Source organism: Nicotiana tabacum, chromosome 23 (assembly GCF_000715075.1).
Source record: "Nicotiana tabacum cultivar K326 chromosome 23, ASM71507v2, whole genome shotgun sequence".
NCBI classification, from domain to species: Eukaryota; Viridiplantae; Streptophyta; class Magnoliopsida; order Solanales; family Solanaceae; genus Nicotiana; species Nicotiana tabacum.
Window position 1 is genome coordinate 105,663,831 of NC_134102.1, and position 19,878 is coordinate 105,683,708.

A 19,878-nucleotide genomic window follows, 5' to 3' on the forward strand; every position below is an offset into this window, starting at 1 on the left:
AGGATTCTTCCAATCTTTATTGGGAACTTGTGCTGCTGAATTGCCATGTATTGATATCGATACAGCCAGAAATGGACCTTGTCTTACCAAAGAACAACAAAGAGAACTTAATAGCCCAATAGCAGAAAAGGACATAGATCAGGCCCTCAAAGAATTGCCTAATGAAAAAGTACTAGGTATAGATGGATTCCCTGCTGAATTCCTTAAAACATACTTGTATTGACCCGGCCGGTCATATTGAGAGTAATAGTGTGATGACCCGATAGGTCATCTTATGTTTTAGAACCTAATTCTGTACTTTGAAGCCTTAAATATCTCATTTTAGCCTTTCTTAATTTGCGTGCACAAACCAAGTATTTTTTCGAAAAGCTTTTATTTTAAAAAAATTGAAAAAATATGAAATTTTTGCCTTAAAATCCATTTGAGTTGACTTCGGTCAACGTTTTGAGTAAACTCACCCAGATTCATATTTTGACGGTCCCGGTGGGTCCGTATCATGATTTGGGACTTGGGCGTATGCCCGGAATCTAATTCGAAGTCCCTAGCTCGAGTTATCGCACTTTGTTGAAATTTGAAAGTTAAAGGCTTAATGACTTTGAAATGTTTGACCAATGTTTGAATTTTTAGATATTAGGTCTGTATTTTGGTTTCAGAATTAGGTATAGGTCCAATACTATATTTGTGACTTGTCTATCAAATTTTGTGAGAAACGGAGATGGTTTGACGTGATTCGGATGTCCGGTTGTTAATGTAGCAATTCTAAAGTTTCTTGAAAATTTTATTTGATTTTGGTGTTCGATTAATAGTTTTAGGTGTTATTTTAGCGATTTGATCACGCGAGCAAGTTTGTATGATATTTTTAGTCTTGTGTGCATATTTGGTTTAGAGCCCGAGGGCTTGGGTGATTTTCAGATAGGCAACAAAGTGGAATTTGACTTAGAACATTGCTGGTGTGCTTCAGTTTTTGGTGCAGGCCTCAGACCTCGCAATTGCAAGGTCAGGCTTCGTATTTGTGACCTCTGATGGGTTCGCATTTGTGAGCAACTCATCGCATTTGAGAAGAGTAGTAGGGGCACCTCAAGTTCGCATTTGCGAACAAAACTTCACATTTGCGAAGTGGGTCAAGGGGGTACAGTGATCGCTATTGCGATCAAACGGTCGCAATTGCGGAAGGTCGAAGTTCACATTTGCAAACAAACCATAGCAAATGCGATGTTAGCAGAGATGGGTGAGACTTCACATTTGCGAAGCAATTCTCGCATTTCTGGGGTTCGCAATTGCGAACCTCAGGTCGCAAATGCGATATCTGCAATTGATCAAAATGGGACTTAGATGGGATTTTGGTTCATTCTCTCAAATTTTCAAAACAAGAAACCTTAGAGGCGATTTTTCAAAGAACCTTTCTTCCCCAAATTATTGGTAAGTGATTCTAAACTAGTTTCTTTCAATCTTTCACTACATTTCTTAAAATTTCAACCAAATATCTTATGTTTTCATGGTGGAAATTGGAGGTTTTGGGTAGAATTAGGGATTTTTGTAAAATGGGGATTTAGACCTCAAATTGAGGTCGTATTCCAAAGCAAATTACATAATCAGGCTCAAGGGTGAATGTGTAATCGGGTTTTGGTCCAAATTTCGGGTTTGGACCACGCGGGCATGGGGGGTTGACTTTTGTTGACGTTTTTAATAATGACCTAAATTGAATCCTTTGCAATCTTGGGTAGTTCCTAAGGCTTAATTTGAATCGTTTGGTTGGTAATTTGCTAGATTCTATTGGTTTGGAGGCTTGTTTGAAAGGCAAAGCTGTGATTGAGCTTTGAGTGGACCTTTGGAGCGAGGTAAGTATCGTGGTTAACCTTGACTTGAGGGATTAAGACTTATTTGTCTATTTGCTACATGTTTAGATGTTGGGTACAATGTATATGTGAGGTGACGAGTACTTATGCGTTGCTGTCGAGTTAAAGTATGCAGGTGGGGACTTGTTCCTTGTAGTTTATTGCTTACTTTGATCTTGTTATCCATGCTTAGACTAGTTACTTACTAAATTGATCGTTCTTATCGTGTTTACGGGCTTTTGTGAAAATTGAGTATTGATTCCATAGTTGAGATTGGTATTGTGGAACCATAGTTGAAGTAAGGCCTGTTCTTGTTGATTCTATCTCCTTGCTATTACTTTTTCATTGTTACGTGGTAAGGGAAAGTGTTAATGCACGAAGGGTGATGCCATTCCATATCGTGAGTGTTAATGCACGAAGGGTGATGCCGTGCCATATTGTGAGTGTTAATACACGAAGGGTGATGCCATGCCATATTGTGAGTGTTAAAGGACGAATGGTGATGATGTGCCATGTTATGAGAGTTAATGCACGAAGGGCGATGTCATGCCATATCTATTGATTTATATTGAGAGTGAGAGTAAAAGCACGAAGGTTGATGGTGTGTAATTTTCTTTATTGTGTTTAATTATTTTTCACTGGTTAAAGGCATATTGACTGTTCTGGCTATCATTTCCGCTGTATTTCTCGTATCTTGCATTAACTTTAGCATGTCCCCCTCCCAATAGTACATGTTTAGTTGTTATTATTATTTTCCTGTACATATAATGTTATCTGCACAGGTTTATTATGTGGTTGTCTTGTCATAGCCTCGTCACTACTTCGTCGAGGTTAGGCTCGACACTTACGAGTACATGGGGTCGGTTGTACTCATACTACACTCTACAGTTCTTGTGAAGATTTTGGTACCGGCCCTAGCTGATCGTGAGAATCGACAGTCTGGACTTGCTTATCGGAGAGTCAAGGTAGATCTGCTGGCGTCCGCAGACCTTGGAGTCCTTTTCTAGTTTCCTTATTTTACTGTTTCTTTTCATTTAGAACAGTTGTATTTCATTCAGACTCTGTTTGCAGCAAATCTTAGAAGCTCGTAAGTTGTGACTCCAGATCTGTATTGTATCAAATATTATGGGATTTATGTTATTCCGCATTTTAGTTTTAGCATCTATTTATCTTAATTGATTATGCTATTGAAATTGACTAAAAATTGGTTTAAAGTATCCTCTAACGTTGGCTTGTCTAGCAAGTGAAATGTTAGGCGCCATCACGGTCCCGAAGGTGGGAATTCTGGGTCGTGATAAATAGCCTCGATCCCCCTATTTACTACTTTCCCCGTATCATCTTATGCTTATGTGACTTGCTGGGAGGTTTTGTTCTTCGTTTCGGAGTGATTTGAGACACTTAGTCCCTTTAACGAAAGTGTCACGATCCAACACTCTAACTTGTCATGATGGCGCCTATCGATGGTACCAGGCAAGCCGACCTTTCAAAATACTTCAATATTTCATAAAAAGGAAAATTCAAAGCTTTTTCATTCTAGAAATTTTTACAAAAAATTGGAGTTGAATTCAAAATAAAATGCGGAAAGATAGCCCCAAACACCAAGTCATGAGCATCTAGATATCCAGCTGTTGTGCGGGCTGCACCTCTGCCCCTACCGCGACCTCGGCCTCCCACGGCCCTGGCTGGTGGATGTCCATCCTGCCCCGTAGTACGCGTCCTCACCATCTGTGAGAGAAGTAGAACAACAAAAATTTAGTCACAAGAATCAATAGGTTCGCACGACAAGAATTCAAGAATGTGAAGTTTTTCCTAAGGGTTCTGCAGCCTCTCGAAGATAAGTACAGACGTCTCCGTACCGATCCGCAAGACTCTACTAACCCTGCTCATGACTCGTGAGACCTATGTAACCTAGGCTCTGATACCAACTTGTCACGACCCAACACTCTAACCTGTCGTGATGGCGCCTATCGATGGTACTAGTCAAGCCGACCTTTCAAAATACTTCAATATTTCATAAAAAGTATAATTCAAAACATTTTCATACTAGAAATATTTAAAAAATAATGGAGTTGAATTCAAAATAAAATGCGGAAAGATAGCCCCAAACATCGGAGTGTCACCAAGTCATGAGCATCTAGATATCGAGTCTAATAAAAATAGTGTCTAAGTATCAATACAAGAAAGAAAGAAAACATAGAAGGAGAAACAAGGTATGCGGACGCCGGTAGCTACCTCATAGTCTCCGGTAGTGGATCGCGCACGAACTCAACGACCTCCATGATCAAACACACCTGGATCCGCACATGAAGTGCAGGGTGTAGCATGAGTACAACCAACTCAACAAGTAACAAAAATAAATAAGGAACTGAGAAGGTAGTGACAAGCTATACAAATACAGTTCATTTTCAATAATTCCAGCAAAGAATAGACATGCTTTTAAATCCGGCAGTTCAAATCAAATCAGTTTTATACAATTACAGTGCAGGTAAATATAGATATAGAATATTTTAGAAATTTCACAAAAATTACAGATAGCAACTAAGTGTATCAACAAATAAAAAATAAAGCAAGTACAGCCTCTCAGGGCAACAATCACTCAACTCGTCACAACAGCTCAATCACTCGGCTCTCAGCCCTCAGTACTCACACTCAATAGGTACCTGCGCTCACTGGGGGTGTGCAGACTCCGGAGGGGCTCCTTTCAGCCAAAGCATTATACACGCACGGACAACTCACGTGCTATAGTATCAATATGTGGAACCACACGTGAGTTTCACGGACAACTCACGTGCTGCACGAACAAATCACGCCGCATGGACAACTCATGTGCTGTACGGACAACTCACGTGCCACAGTATCAATACCTCACAGACAGGCCCTCGGCCTCACTCAGTCATCAACCTCTCTAATCTCTCGGGCTCTCAGAAATCACAAAGATCGGCCCAAATAAAGATAACATAGGGGTGAAACAAGAATCAAGAAGAGGATGAGATATAATACGCAAGTAAAACCATGAGTGAGTTCAAGACAACAATCGACAAGTAATTTAACAAGTACGCGACCTCTGTGGGTCCCAATGGTACCATCACTTAGCCTAAGCATGATTTCTAACATGATTTGCAGCCAAATTTCTATAACACAGGGAGAGCATATAGCTAGCAATAAGTTATTCAACTTTACAGTTTCACGGAATGGACCAAGTCCCAATTCCTACGGTGCACGCCTACACGCCTGTCACCTAGCATGTGCGTCACCTCCAAAATACTCACATAATCCAATAATTTAGGGTTTCATACCCTCAGGGCCAGATTTAAAACTATTACTTACCTCAAACCGCGCAAAATCCTACTCCGCAATGCCTTTGCCCCTCGAATCATTCTCCAAACGCTCTAAATCTAGCCACAAACAGTACGATATAATTAATATAGGCTAAAAGAATCAATTCCACAAGAAAAACGCAAAATTATAAGCCAAAATCCCATTCACTAACAAGTCTAACCATACTAAATTCATCAAAATCCGACATCATTTGGTCCTCCAAATCCCCAAAATCCACTTTCCCATTCTCAAGCCCTAAACCCCCAAATTTCACTTCAAAATCTCGCTAATTAGGTGGGGAAATCAGTGGGGAATCAAGATTTATGATCATAAACGAGTACAAGAAGCTTACCTCAATAATCCCCTCGAAAATCTTCTCCAAAATCACCTAAGTCCGAGTCTCAAATGGTGCAATAAGACTAAAATCGTGAACCCTTACTTTTTAAACCTTCTGCCCAAAAACATCTGCACCTGCAGAACCCACTAAAAACACTGGGCTCGTACCTGCGCTCTAGGTCTCACACCTGCGGAGTCTCTCCTGCGACCCTTCGTCCGCTTCTGCGGAAATGCCAAACTTTTCCTTTTTCGCATTTGCGGCCCATCCTCGCATCTGCTGACTTGCAGATGCGCATCCTTTCTCGCACATGTGCCCCCTTCCCTTCTTGGCCTTGCCCGCATTTGCGGCCTCCTCTTCGCTTCTGCGTGTCCGCACCTGCGGTTCCCCACTCGCATGTGCAATTACACCAGCAGGAACAACACTTCAGCTACCCTTCAACATCAAACTTTGATCTATTAACCACCCGAAATCAACCCGAGGTCCCCGGGACCTCAACCAAACATGCCAACAAGTCTTATAACCCGCTACAAAGTTAGTCAAATCCTCTAACCACTTCGAACAACACCAAAAACATGAATTACACATGGATTCAACCCTAATAAACTTTGAAAATTCCAAATTCTACAAACGACACCAAAACCTATCAAATCACGTCTGATTAATTCCAAATTTTGCACACAAGTCATAAATGACACCACGAACCTACTCTAACTTCCCGAATTCCAATCCAACCATGATATCAAAAAGTAAACCCCCCCAATCAAACTTTCCAAAAATTTAACTTTCGCCATTTCCAGCCTAAATTGGCTATGGACCTCAAATTCACAGTCAGTACATGCTCCTAAGTCCAAAATCACCCCAACGGAGCTAACAAAACCGATAGAACTCCATTCCGAAGTCTTCTTCATACAATTCTGACTACAGTCAAAATCTTAAGACTTAAGCTTCCGTTTTATGGACTAAGTGTCTCAAAACACTTTGAAACCAAAAACAAGACCTCTCAGAAAGTCACATAATTAGGAATAGATACGAGGAAAGCATTAAATAAGGGATCGGGGCTAATACACTCAAAACAATCAGCCGGGTCGTTACAGGAAGCTTAAGTTCTAGGATGTTGACCGTAGTTGGAATTGTGTGAAGGCGACTCCAGAATGGAGTTTCGTCGGTTCTGTTATCTCCGTTGGATGATTTTGGACTTAGGAGTGTGTCCATATTGTGAATTGGAGGTCTGTAGATGAATTAGCCTTGAAATGACAAAAGTTGAATTTTTGGGAAGTTTGAGTGGAAGTGGACTTTTTGATATTGGAGTCAGATTTTGATTCCGAAAGTTGGAGTAGGTTCGCAATGTCGAATATGACTTGTGTGCAAAATTTGAGGTCAATCGGACGTGGTTTGATAGGTTTCGACATAGGTTGTAGAAGTTTGAAGTTTCAAAGTTCATTAAGCTAGAATTGGGGTACGATTCGTGTTTTTATTGTTGTTTGATGTAATTTGAGGGATCGACTAAGTTCGTATGGTGTTTTAGAACTTGTTGGTATATTTGGTTGAGGTCCCGAGGGCCTCGGGTGGATTCCGGGTGGTTAGGGGACTAGAATTTGAGTTGGAGTATTGCTGAAGCATCACAACTTCTGGTGTTATCGCACCTAAGGTGGGGTCGGCCGCAGGTGCGGACACGCACGTGCGAGAGGCCAAGTGCAGAAGCGGGATTGAGAAAATGTCCAGGGGTCGTAGGTGCAAGGGAATTTCCGCATCTGTGAGCCCGCAGATGCGCTTGAAGTTTCGCAGATGCGGAGAGTGAGCCGGAAGGGGAGTCCGCAGAAGCGGACATTTGTTCGCAGGCGCGCACTCGCAGGTGCGACCATTTGATCGTAGAAGCGCACCCAGGTGTGTAAGTAAATTCCACACCTGCGATGGAATTTCCGCAGGTGCGATTATGGATCTGCATGTGCGAGATCACTGGGCAGAAAAGGGGAAATTACGAGGGTTTGATCTCATTTTCACTTTGGGACTTTGAGAGCTCGGATTTAGTCGATAATTTGAGGGATTTTCAGAGAAAGCTATTGGGTAATGATTATTAACTCATTTATGATTATATTCTACTAACCTATCATTAATATCATCATTTAATTAAGGATTTGGGTTGATACAATTTGGGAAAAGTTAGAAAGTTCTTCAACCGAATTTTTGGGTTTTGATTGGGATTATGGTATCGGATTTGAGTAATTTTGGTAAGAGTGAACTCGTGGTTGAATGGGTGTTCATATTTTGTGACTTTTACCCGATTATGTGATTTGGGCCCGGGTCGACATTTTGGGGCGATTTTCTAATTTCTTGTTAAAGTTTTGATTTCATTAATTGGAATAGTTTCTTATAGTTATATTTACGGTATGTAATTTCTTTTGACTAGATTTGGGCCATTCGGAGTCAGAAAGTCGTGAAAAAAGCATTCTTACTGATTGATTGAGCTTGGTTCGAGGTAAATGGCTTGCCTAACCTTGTATGGGGGAAATTCCCTTAGGATTTGGTACTGTTGTGATACTTCTGTGATATGTGAGTGCCGTGTACGTGAGATGACGAGTGCGTACATGTTCTAATTGTTATAAAACCAGGTTTTTACTGAGCAGTATCTTGTTACATCTTAATTGAGTTATACCAGCATGTGTAGTTATCATATTAGCCTAATATCGCATGTCTATGTATCTTAATTGATTATTTGAAACATGTACATCATGCTTAGTTGATTTCCTGTTTTTCCTTGAGTTGTATTTAGTCATAAGCTGTAGGATTTCTTGCTGTAATTGTTGTTTCCATCATTCGAGATGTGTGTTTACTTTTTGGACTACGAGGTGGTACCTCGGGAGATCCCCCTGCATATTTACCTTTGGAACTACGAGGCGATACCTCGGGAGATCCCCTATTGAGCACTTACTTTTGGGACTTTCGGGAGATCCCCTTCTCGGGAGTGACCCCGTTGTTTATCCCTATGTGTTGTGCTGTTATATTTTTGAAGTTTCTCCTCGTTAAATTTCCAGTTTCTTATTGCATTGCTATATTTTCTGCCTTAAATTATTATATACCAGTAGGGCCCTGACATGACCTCGTCACTACTCTACTGAGGTTAGGCTTGGCACTTACTGGATACCGTTGTGGTGTACTCATGCTACTCTTCTGCACATAATTTGTGTGTAGATCCAGGAACCTCCTACCAGCCACGCTATTAGTTGCGTACTTGCTGCTGCTCCGGAGACATCAAGGTATATCTGCCAGCGTTCGCAGATCTCAGAGTCCCCCTCTATCCCTTTCATGTTGTTCCTCCTTTATTTCTTCTAGTTACCGATGTATAGAAACAGTTAGACAAATTATTAGAAGCTTGTGACTTGTGACTACCAGGACTTTGGGAATTGTTTATACTCGAATGTTGGTTTCTTGTACATGCCGAGCGGCATTTTTTCGTTATATAGATATCTGTTGAAATTAGTGGTTGTTTCTGTCTCTATTTTTTGATTATTCTGCAATTGTTAGGCTTACCTAGTCGTAGAGACTAGGTGCCGTCATGACAACTTACGGAGGGAGAATTAGGTCATGACAAGTTGGTAATAGAGCTCTATGTTCATAGGTGTTATGAGTCACAAACAGGTTTAGTTGAGTCTCTCGGATCGGTACGAAGACGTCTGTACTTATCTTCGGGTGGCTATGGAACTGTTAGGAAAAATTTCACTTCTTTGATTCCTTGTCCTACGAAATTGTTGACTTTGGAATTCTAAGCTTCTGTCTTCTATTCTCTCACAGATGGTGAGGACACGTACATGTAGATCATATGACCAGGCACCCGCGCCCCCTGCTAGAGCCGCGAGAGGCCGGGTCCGGGGTAGAGGCCGAGGACGTCCATGTGGTGCAGCCAGAGCACCCGCACGAGCTGCTACAGAGGAGCCCCCAGTAGCTCAAGCTGGAGGGCAGAAACTTGAGATACTTGTTCCTGCACCAGCCCTCCAAGAGACTCTAGCCCAGTTTCTGAGCATCCCACTTGCTCCTGCCACATCTCAGGATGGGGGAGGAGTACAGACTCCCGCCGCCCATACCCCAGAGCAGCTGGTTCAGGTCGACCAGGTTCCAGAGATCATACCGATGCAGCCGGTAACTCCAGTTCAGCCTGAGGTTAGGGCAACAGTTTCTTAGGCAGAGCAGCTCAGGCTTGAGAGATACAAGAAGTACCACCTTCCTGCTTTCTGTGGCTTGGCATCAGAGGATGCCCAGGGTTTTCTTGAGGAGTGTTACCGTATCTTCCATACCATGGGTGTAGCGAAGTCAACTGGGGTTTCTTTCACTACGTTCCAGCTTAGAGGAACGGCCTATCAGTGGTGGCGTGCTTATGAGTTGGGTAGTCTGGCTGAGGCAACTTCACTCACATAGACTCAGTTCTCGGATATGTTCTTGAGGGAGTATTTTACCTAGAGTCTCAGATATGTATGGCGCACAGAGTTTGAACAGTGATCCATGGTTCTATGACTATATCAGAGTATGCGGTTCGCTTCAGTGATTTGGCTAGGCATGTGCCAGCCTTGGTTGCTACAGTTCGAGAGAGGGTCTATCAGTTTATCTAGGGGCTCAACCCCAATATCAGGCTTAGCATCGCTCGGGAGTTGGAGATGGATATTGCATACCAGCAGGTTGTGGGGATTTCTAGGATATTGGAGGGTATGCTTGCTCGGGAGAGAGAGGAGAGGGAGGTCAAGAGGTCTCGAGAGTCTGGCACTTATAGTGGTGCTCGTGCCCCAGCTGCAGTTCATTATGGTAGGGGCTATGTGAGTCGCCATGTTCATTCAGCACTTCCAGTGGTATTCTGGCTACCACTAGGCCCTAAGAGCCTAATTATGCACCGCTAGTGTCTAGTGTACCTCTTGCACGGGGTGCTTTAATTGGTCAGTCCAGATGACCTGACTCGAGCCAGTCTCATGAGCCATGCCCTCCGCGAGCTTATTTTGAGTGTGGAGACCCTCACCATATGGTAAGGGATTTCCCTAGACTTAGGAGGGGTGCACCTCCAAAGACTACTCAGGCACTGCGTGCTCCACCAGGCCCCCAGGCTATGATTACAACACCAACTACCACTCCACCTGCTCAGCCAGCTCGAGGTAGAGGTCAAGTAGGTAGAGGTCGCCCTATAGGGGGAGGCCAGGCCAGATACTATGCCCTTCCTTCTCGTACAGAGGCAATTGCATCCGACTTTGTCTTAGGTATTGTTCCTGTCTGTCATAGAGATGCGCCAGTCTTATTTGATCCAGGCTCCACTTATTCTTATGTGTCATATTATTTTGCTCCATATTTAGGCATATCCCGTGATTCTTTGAGTTCTCCTGTTTATGTATCTACACCTTTGGGTGATTCCATTGTTGTTGACCGTGTGTATCAGTCGTGTTTGATTGTTCTTAGTGGTTTTGAGACCAGAGCCGATTTGTTATTGCTCAGTATGGTAGATTTTGATATTATTTTGGGCATGGACTGGTTATCGCCCCCATTATGCTATTCTTGATTATCACGCCAAGACCGTGACGCTGGTTATGCCAGGATTTCCACGGTTAGAGTGGATAGGTACCTTAGATTATATTCCCAATAGAGTTATTTCATTTCTTAAACTTCAACGAATGGTTGAGAAAGGGTGTAATGCGTATCTAGCTTATGTGAGAGATGTCAATATTGATACCCCTACAGTTGAGTCAGTTCCAGTAGTGAGAGATTATCTCGATGTATTTCTAGTTGATCTTTCGGGTATGCCGCCCGCTAGAGATATCGACTTTGGTATTGATTTGTTGTCAGGCACTAAGCCCATCTCTATTCCTCCATCTCCTACTGAATTGAAGAAGTTGAAGGAACAGTTACAGGAATTGCTTGATAAGGGCTTCATTCGGCCCAGTGTGTCACCTTGGGGTGCCCCAGTCTTGTTTGTGAAGAAGAAGGATGGTTCTATGTGTATGTGCATTGATTATCGCCAGTTAAACAAAGTTACATTGAAGAACATGTATCCATTACCTCGTATTAATGACCTATTTGATCAGTTAAAGGGTGCTAGAGTGTTTTCCAAGATTGACTTGCGTTCAGGCAATCATCAGTTGAAGATTTGGGAGCCAGATATCCCGAAGATTGCTTTCAAGACTCGGTATGGTCACTATGAGTTCCTTGTGATGTCATTTGGGTTTACCAATGCCCCCGAAGCGTTCATGTATTTGATGTACAGTGTATTTCGACCCTATCTTGACTCATTCGTCATTGTGTTTATTGACGACATTCAGGTGTACTCCCGGAGTCGGGAGGTTCATGAGCAGCACCTGAGGACTGTGCTTCAGACCTTGGGGGAAAAGAAGTTATATGCAAAATTCTCAAAATGTGAGTTCTGGCTAGATTTAGTGGTATGTTTAGGTCACGTAGTGTCGAGTGAAGGGATCAAGGTGGATCCAAAGAAGGTTGAAGCAGTGTAGAGTTAGCCCAGACCATCTTCAGTTACAGAGATATGGAATTTTCTTAGTTTGGCGGGGTACTACCGTCGATTTGAATAGAGTTTCTTATCTATTGCAGCACCTATGACCAGGCTGACCCAAAAGGGTGCTCCGTTCAAGTGAACAGAGGAGTGTAAGGACAGCTTTCAAAAGCTCAAGACAGCTTTGACTACAGCCTCAGTATTGGTATTGCCTACAAGTTCGGGGTCTTATACTGTATGTTGTGATGCGTTGCGGATTGGTCTCGGCGTGGTGTTGATGCAGGACGGTTGGGTGATTGCCTACGTGTCTAGATAGATGAAGGTGCATGAGAAGAACTATCATGTCCACAACCTTGAGTTAGCAGCTATTGTTCATGCCTTGAACGATGTCCCTTGTGAGATCTACACTGACCATCGGAGTTTGCAGCATCTATTCAAACAGAAAGATCTTAACTTGCATCAGCGGAGGTGGTTATAGCTGCTTAAGGATTATGATATCACTATTCAATACCATCTCGGGAAGGCCAATGTGGTGGCTGATGCCTTGAGTCGCAGGACAGAGAGTTTGGGGAGCGTAGCGTATCTAGTAGCAGCAGAGAGACCATTGGCATTGAATGTTCAGGCCTTAGCCAACTAGTTTGTTAAATTGGATATTTCTGAGCCGAATTGAGTTTTGGCTTGTGTGGTCTCCCAAGTATTCTCTTTATGATCGTATCAGGGAGCGTCAGTATGATGACCCCCATCTGTTTCTCCTCAAGGACACGGTTTAGCACAGTGATGCTAAGGAGGTCACTATTAGAGATTATGGTGTATTGAGGATACAGGGCAGGCTATGTGTTCCCAATTTAGATGGTTTGTGTGAGTTGATTCTCCAGGAGGCTCACAGCTCGCGGTACTCCATTCATTCGGGTGTCGCGAAGATGTATCTGGACTTGAGGCAGCATTATTGGTGGAGAAGAATGAAGAAAGACATCGTAGAGTATGTAGATGTGTGTCTAAATTGCCAGCAGGTGAAGTATGATCATCAACGGCCAGGGTGGATTGCTTCAGAAGCTAGAGATTTCGGATTGGAAATGGGAGCAGATCATTATAGATTTCGTTGTTGGGATTCCACTGACTCGGTGGAAGTTCGATGCAGTTTGGGTGATTGTGGATAGGCTGACCAAGTCAGCTCATTTCATTCCTGTGATTACTACTTATTCTTCCAAATAGTTGGCTCGAGTTTATATCCGCGAGATTGTCAGGCTTCATGGCGTGCCGGTATCTATCATCTATGACTGGGGTACGCAGTTCAGATTGCGGTTCTGGAGGGCCGTACAACATGAGTTAGGTACTCGGGTTGAGTTGAGCATAGCATTTCACCCTCAGATGGACGGACAGTCCGAGCGTACTATTTAGATACTGGAGGATATGCTCCATGCATGTGTGATGGTGTTTGGGGTTCTTGGGATCAGTTCTTTCCACTTGTAGATTTTTCCTACAACAATAGTTATCAGTCGAGCATTCATATGGCACCATATAAGGATCTGTATGGTAGGCGGTGTTGGTCTCCAGTGGGTTGGTTCAAGCCGGGCAAGGCTTGACTATTGGGTACAGACTTGGTTCAGGATGCTTTGGAGAAGGTTAAGATGATTCAGGATCGACTTCGTACAGCCTAGCCTGGACAGTGGAGTTATGCAGATCGGAAGGTTCGCAATATTGCATTCATGGTTGGAGAGCGGGTCTTGCTCCAGGTTTCGCCCATGAAGGGTGTCATGAGGTCCGGGAAGAAGGGTAAGTTGAGCCCAAGGTTTATTGTCCCATTCGAGGTGTTACGGCTAGTTGGGGAGGTTGCTTATGAGCTTGCCTTGCCTCTCAGTCTAGTAGGAGTTCATCCAGTATTCCATGTTTCTATGATTCGGAAGTATCACGACGATCCGTCTTATGTGCTAGATTTCAGCTCAGTCCAGTTGGACAAGGATTTATCTTATGTTGAGGAACCGGTGGCTAGTTTGGACAGGCAAGTTCGAAAGTTGATGTCAAAGAACATTGCTTCAGTGAAGGTTCAGTGGAGGGGTCAGCCGGTTGAGGAAGCGACTTGGGAGACCGAGCATGATATGCGCAGTCGTTATCCTCATATTTTCACCGCTTCAGGTATGTCTCTATGCTCGTTCGAGGACGAACGATTGTTTTAAGAGGGGGAGGATGTAACGACCCGGTAGGTAGTTTTGAGAGTAATAGACCTGATCCCTCTATTTACTGCTTTCCTTGTATCATCTTATGCTTATGTGACTTGCCGGTTATAACAACCAACCGGTCGTTTTGTTTTCTAGAACCCCGTCCCTCTAAATAAGACTTCCCATAAGTGCTCTTATTGTTTTATGACTTGTGGGGATGGTCAGTTCGGTATTTGGAAGAGTTCGGGTTGAAATCGGAACACTTGGTTCCTTAAGGTAGACTTAAAAGGCTAAGTTTGACTTCTGTCAACATTTTTGAGTAAACGACCTCGAAATCGGGATTTGACGATTCCAATAAGTTCATATGATGATTTCGGACTAGGGCGCATGTTCGGATGGAGTTTTGGATGACCCGGGAGCGTTTTAGTGCCTAATAGTGAAAGTAGGCATTTTGGTTGAATTTCATAAGTTTGGGTTGAAGTGGATATTTACATTATAGACGCCCATTTGGGATTCTGAGCCTGAGAATAGCTCCATATGGTGATTTTGGACTTAGAAAAGTGGATTTGGAGGTACGTAGGTCGTTTCGGGGTCATTTGGCGAAAAATGGAAATTTGAAGTTTTTGGAAAGTTTGACCGAGGGTGGACTTTTTGATATTGAGTTCGAATTCCGATTTCGGAAGTTGGAGTAGGTTTGTAATGTCATTTAAGACTTGCACGCAAAATTTACAGTTGTTCCGAGTTGATTTGATAGGAATCGGATGCGCGAGAGTAGTTCTAGAAGTTTTTGAGTTCATGAGTTAATCCATGCATTTTGGCATCCGATTCATGAGTTTTGATGTTATTTTAGTGTTTCGATCGCTCAAGCAAGTTTGTATGATGTTGTTAGACTTGTGTGGATATTGGGTGTGGATCCCCGAGGGCTCGGGTGAGTTTTGGACAATGTTCGGAAGGATAAAGCTTCAATTTTCTTGTTTTTTCTTTGTTTGTGTTGTAGGTGTCGCAAATGCGAGAAATAGTTCGCATTTGCGAACCTAGCATTTGCAAAGAATCCTGATCTGGGCATAGCTCACATTTGCAAGAAATCAGTCTCATTTGCGACCTTGGCAGTGTGAGCCCAGGTTTGCATTTGCAATGAGTTTGTCGCATTTGTGACCTTCGCATTTGCGGACCAAGTGTTGCAAATGCGACATCTGCGACCTGTACACAGCCTTATTAAATATGGGAATTAGGCCATTTAGCTCATTTTCTTTCATCTCTTGGGCGATATTTGGAGGTCTTGGAAGGGGGTTTTCACCTAGCACTTTGAGATAAGTAATTTCTACACAACATCAGTTAAATACATAGATTATGGGTAGATTAACATGTAAAAATTGGTGAAATTAAGGGTTTAGATGAAAAACCCAGGTTTTGAAAAAATGGGATTTAACCATGAAATTGGTTATGGAATTTAGTGAAAATCATATATTTGAGTTCATGAGGTTATGGGTAACAATTTTCTTCAAAATCTTCCGGAATCCGGGCACGTAGGTCTCACAAGTCATGAACAGGCCTAATAGAGTCTTGCGGATCAGTGCGGAGACGTCCGTACTTATCTTCGAGAGGCTATAGGGTGTTAGGAAACTACTCTTTATTCATCTCCTATCGTGCAGTTGATGGTGTACTAAGTTTCTTTCTCATGTTCTCTCACATATGGTGAGAACGCGCACGGCTGACGTTCCAGACCTGGGAGAGGCTACCCCTTATTGTTAGAGGCCGAGGCAGAGGCCGGGGGAGGGCACCGGCCCGAGGTAGGGGAGGAGGACATCCCAGAGTTGCCCCAGTTATACCGCCAGCGGACCCAGTAGAGGATCCCATTATTGAGGAGCAGGGCGAGGTGCCCGTAGCAGAGCCAGCCCCGGTCGACTTCATGTCAGCAACTGGCTTTCAGGAGGTCATGGGTCGTATGTTACGGTTCAGGGATTCTATGACACAGCCTGGTTTATTGCCAGCAGAGCAGGCCACATCTCAGGCTGGAGAGGGAGCACAGACCCCTACTGCTTAGGCTCCTGGGCATGCAGCTGCCGTATATCAGAACCCGGGCACACTACTCGTGGGCGTAGCCCAGCCAATTGTAGCAGTTGTACCTGATCCTAGACCAGCTGCGACCGACGAGCCACAAAAGCTATTGGATAGATGGACCAGGCTTCATCCTCCTGTCTTTGGGGTGAGCGACATGAGGTTCCCCAGGACTTCATTGATAGGTGCAGGGACAGACTGCACAACATGAGTATATTAGAGTCCCATGGGGTGGATTTCACTACTTTCTAGCTGGAGGGCAGGGCCCGTAAGTGGTGGCAGTCACATCTTCTCGGCAGACTAGCAGGTTCTCCTACCATGACTTGGGATGAGTTTACATGCCTTTTCTTGGATAGGTATATTCCACACTTCCAGAGGGAAGAGTTGCGGTGTCAGTTTGAGCAGCTCCACTAGGGTTAGATATCAGTGACCGACTATGAGGCAAGATTCTCTGAGTTGTCTCGCCATGGACTTATGATACTTCCTACTGATGCTTAGAGAGTACGGAGGTTTATTGCAGGATTGCACTACGGTATTCAGGCCACTATAGCCCGAGAGGTCGAGATAGGTATTCTATCAGCTGTTTGTGGAGATAGCTCAGAGGATTGAGGGTTACTGTCAATGAGGTAGAGAGAAGATACAGCGGGACAAGCGGTTCCATTTTTCTGAAGAGTTTAGAGGTGCCCCGGCTGGGGGGCGAGGTCAATTTGAGAGGGGTCAGCCTAGCAGGCCCACATATCCAGCACCACCACCTCCTCGAATTGCTCCAGCGCGACCCTATTTCAGTGGTATGCCAGAGAGTTTTTATCGCCCACCAGCTATCCAGGGTTCTTCCAGCGCCTATTTCAGTGCTATGCCAGAGAGTTCATACCGCCCACCAGCTATTCAAGGTTCTTCCGGTGGGTATTCAGGCCATCAGGGCAGTAGTCCACCGCTCTGAGGGGTTGTTACGAGTGTGGAGATCCTAGTCACATGAAGAGATTTTGTCCCAGACTCCGGGGCAAGGCGGTGCAGCAGAGTCAGCAGCCCATGATTTCAGCACCAGTAGTCGCACTAATAGTCCAGCCGCCCAGAGGCGGAAGGCAAGTGGGTAGGGGTCGTCCTAGAGGTGGAGGCCAGGCAGGTGGAGTCTAGCCAGGTGGCGCCCCAGCTAAGTTCTATGCTTTCCTGGCCAGACCAGATATAATGGCCTCAAATGCCGTGATCACATGTATTATTTCTATCTGCGGTAGGGATGATCTGGTATTATTTGATCCAGGGTCCACCTATTCATATGTGTCATCTATGTTTGCTCGTTTTCTGGATATTCCTCGTGAGTCCTTGGGTACTCCTGTTTATGTGTCCACTTCAGTGGGCGATTCTGTTGCTGTGGATTGGGTCTACTAGTCCTGCATTGATACATTATGTGGCTCTAAGACCAGAGTGAATCTTCTACTGCTCGATATGACTGATTTTGAGGTTATACTGGGCATGGGCTGGTTATCTCCATATCACTCCATCCTTGATTGCCATGCCAAGACTGTTACCTTGGCGATACCAGAGCTGCCTAGATTGGAGTGGAAAGGTTCGTCTATCAGTACACCTAGTCGGATCATCTCTTTTATGAAGGCTCGACACATAGTCGAGAAGGGTTATTTGGCTTATCTAGCTTATGTTCGGGATACTACCACAGAGACTCCGGCGATTAGAGGTGCCCCGGCTGGGGGCCGAGGTCAATTTGAGAGGGGTCAGCCTAGCAAGCCCACATATCCAGCACCACCTCCTCCTCGAATTGATCCAGCGCGACCCTATTTTAGTGGTATGCCAGAGAGTTCTTATCACCCACCAGCTATTCAGGGTTCTTCCGGTAGGTATTCATGACATCAGGTTTACACTTCAGGGCAGTAGTCCACCGCTCTGAGGGGTTGTTACGAGTGTGAAGATCCTGGTCACATGAAGAGATTTTGTCCCAGACTCCGGGGCAAGGCGGTGCAGCAGAGTCAGCAGCCCATGATTTCAGCACCAATAGTCGCACCAGCCGTCCGGCTGCCCAGAGGCGGAAGGCAAGTGGGTAGGGGTCGTCCTAGAGGTGGAGGCCAGGCAAGTGGAGTCCAGCCAGTGGTGCCCCAGCTAGGTTCTATGCTTTCCCATCCAGACCAGATACAGTGGCCTCAGATGCTGTGATCACAGGTATTATTTATGTCTGCGGTAGGGATAATCCGGTATTATTTGATCCAGGGTCCACCTATTTATATGTGTCATCTATGTTTGCTCGTTTTCTGGATATTCCTCGTGAGTCCTTGGGTACTCCTGTTTATGTGTCCACTTCAGTGGGCGATTCTGTTGCTGTGGATTGGGTCTACTAGTCCTGCATTGATACATTATGTGGCTCTGAGACCAGAGTGAATCTTCTACTGCTCGATATGACTGATTTTGAGGTTATACTGGGCATGGGCTGGTTATCTCCATATCACTCCATCCTTGATTTCCATGCCAAGACTGTTACCTTGGCAATACCAGAGCTGCCTAGATTGGAGTGGAAGGGCTCGTCTATCAGCACACCTAGTCGGATCATCTCTTTTATGAAGGCTCGACACATGATCGAGAAGGGTTATTTGGCTAATCTAGCTTATGTTCGGGATACTACCACATAGACTCCGACGATTGATTCGGTACCAGTAGTCCGGGAGTTCTCCGATGTGTTTCCTTCTGATCTTCCAGGCTTACCACCAGACCATGATATCGATTTCTGCATTGATTTGGCTCCAGGTACCCAACCTATATTTATCCCACCGTACCGTATAGCTCTGAAGGAGTTGAAGGAACAGCTTGAGGAGTTTCTAGCAAAGGGGTTCATCACGCCGAGTATATCACCTTGGGGTGCACCACTATTATTTGTGAAGAAAAAAGATGGTACTATGCGGATGTGCATCGATTACCACCTGTTGAACAAAGTTGCCATTTAGAACAAATACCCGTTGCCGCATATTGATGATTTGTTTGACCGGTTGCAAGGTTCTAGGGTGTTCTCTTAGAGCTACTGGAGACCGGAGTAACATCAGTTGAAGATTCGGGACTCGGATGTTCCGAAGACTTGCTTTTCGTACTAGATATGTCCATTATGAGTTTCTAGTAATGTCCTTCGGCTTGACTAGCACCCCAATGGCATTTATGGATTTGAGGAACAGGGTGTCCAGGCCATACATTGACTCATTTTTCATTGTCTTCATTGATGACATTTTGATCTACTGACGTAGCACGGATGAGCACGAGCATCATTTGAGAGTGGTGCTTCAGACCTTGCGGGAACAGAAGCTATATGCTAAGTTCTCCAAGTGTGAGTTTTGGCTAGATTCTGTAGCATTCTTGGGGCATGTTATATCAGGCGAGGGTACTAAGGTAGATCCCAAGAAGATTGAGGCAGTTCAGAGTTGGCCTCATTCTACTACAGAGACTGAGATCAGGAGTTTCTTGGGGTTAGCAGGTTATTATCGCCGGTTTGTGGAGGGCTTCTCATCTATTGCAGCACCTTTGACTAGATTGACCCAGAATGGTGCTCTGTTCCGTTGGTCCGATGATTATGAGGTGTCATGTGAGGATGGTGTTCTGTGACTCCAAGGTCGTCCATGTGTTCCTAATGTCGAGGGCTTGAGGGAGAGGATTTTAGAAGAGGCGCATAGTTCTCGGTATTCCATTCATCCAGGTGCTACGAAGATGTATCGT